Source organism: Megascapheus bottae, chromosome 26, assembly GCF_031878675.1.
Source record: "Megascapheus bottae isolate mThoBot1 chromosome 26, mThoBot2.hap1, whole genome shotgun sequence".
NCBI lineage: Eukaryota > Metazoa > Chordata > Mammalia > Rodentia > Geomyidae > Megascapheus > Megascapheus bottae.
The window spans coordinates 21,107,819-21,109,763 of NC_143534.1; the positions used below are offsets into that span (position 1 = coordinate 21,107,819).

General features: G+C 40.3%; 1 pseudogene; it reads right to left on the bottom strand.

Moving 5' to 3' along the window:
* Nucleotides 1–229: 229 nt before the first annotated feature.
* Nucleotides 230–1,209, bottom strand: LOC150046059 (ATP synthase F(1) complex subunit gamma, mitochondrial pseudogene; annotated as a pseudogene).
* Nucleotides 1,210–1,945: the final 736 nt, after the last annotated feature.

Consider the following 1,945-nt stretch of genomic DNA (forward strand, 5'->3'; position numbering starts at 1 on the left):
CATGCCTGGCTTGTAACCTAATTTCCAATTTAATATGTTCTGTTTTCAATGTTGTTATGTATCTGACTGTATTAATGCCAAAAATATAAAAAGCTACCAGGCATCGGTAACTTGTAACCTTAGCCACTCAGGAGGCCAAAATCTGAAGATCATGGTATGAAGCCAGCCCAGGCAAAAAAATCTGTGAGACTTTTTTTTTCTAATTGTAAGTCATTTATTGTAATATAATTTACAAACATCTTGCTGTCTTTAGCAATTCAAACAATGGAGCAGGTTTCTTCCAGAAAAGACAGCAATAAGCTAAAAACGAAATCAGCTCGCAGAATTTTCCTTCTTCACCTCTTGTCTGAGGATGGAACTTGGTTTCCATTAATCCAGAGCAGCAGGCCCCAGAGATGATTTCAATCAGCTCCTTGGTGATGACAGCTTGGCGTGTGCGGTTGAATGTGAGTCAGTTTATCTATCATTTTAGAAGCCATCTTGCTGGTGTTATCCATGGCTGTCATCCTGGCACTCTGCTCACTGGTAGTGGACTCCTTTAGATGATGTTGGCCAGGCTGTACTCTTGGTAATTTTGCAGCACATCTGAATCAATATCATCATAGATGCTCATGCTCTCATCACGTGCAATGGTATCAAGAGAAAAGATGGGTTTTTCTTTTCTGTCTTGTAGTAAATAACAGACCTGAATTGATTGAAGATGCTAGAGCCTTCTTCAAACTCATATCCAGAGTTTAATAATTCAAGGGCAATGACGGATGCATCTCCAAAAGTAGGGGGCTTTCTTCCCACATCTTTGAATGTCACCAGAAACTTGGCAGAATGAGTACTATGGAGAATGCCCCTGAGCTTATCACCAACTCCAACAACCATAACCTCTTTTCCAGCTGCCATGAGTATAGCCACCTCACTTTTTATCAGTTTAGCAACTGATGAATGAATAGCCAATAAGTAGGTGTTTCTTCTTATCTTCAAGTGCCTTAACATCAGCTTTTTCATACAGAGCCAAAGATCCTACTCCATATACTCTAGCTGGCTTCAGCTCCCTCTCTGCACAGGCATATTTTGCTGCTGCTACCATTTTCATAAATTTGGTAATTTTCTAGATGTTATTGATCGACTTCAGTCGCCTGGTTATATCTTTTAAAGTCACCATCTTTCAAACTTGGATCCTTGCTGAAGGTCGAGTAGGCGGACCTTCAATCTGCGAGACTTTTATTGCCAATTAACCAGAAAAAAAAAAAAGCTATAGGTACTCAAGTGATAGAGCACCAGGCTTGAGAAGAAAAGCTCAGAGACTGCCCAGGCGCTGAGTTCAAGTCCCAGTACCTACACATACACTACTTTTTTATAATTGCAAATGAATCCCATCAACAGTAAAATAAATACAAGTAATACAAAAATGGGTACAGAGGAAAGAAAAAGGTCTCACAGTATCTCAGAAATCATGACCTAAGCTGGCATAAACAACTACACAACTGCAAGTCCCTTAACAATGGCATCAAGGTCCCTTGTCCTGGGTTCTTTGTACCCGTCTCCCTAGCATCTTTGCTGTTCTCATGTACAAGCTCATTCTCCTAAGAGCTACCATTGGTAATCAGGATTAGCAATTCCTTCTTTATGTCCCTGAACTATGGAATATGTCATGTTCTTTACTCTAATTGCATCAATTTGTATCTTGTGCTTTCTCAGACAAATAATAGTCACCAGAATAAGGCTATTCACTGATCAACTAAGAGCGATCAGAATCTAGAGGTCAGCCTGCTCTAACGTGTGTAGCTCAAGAACAAGCTTGAAGACCAATGGACTAGAACAAAAGACTCAGAAATGTACCCACAGACGTATAGCCACCTAATCTTTGGTAAGTGAACCAAAAACAAAGGATGGAAGAAAGGACAGCCTCTTCAACAAATCGTGCAGGCAGAAATTGGCTAGACATGTGCAG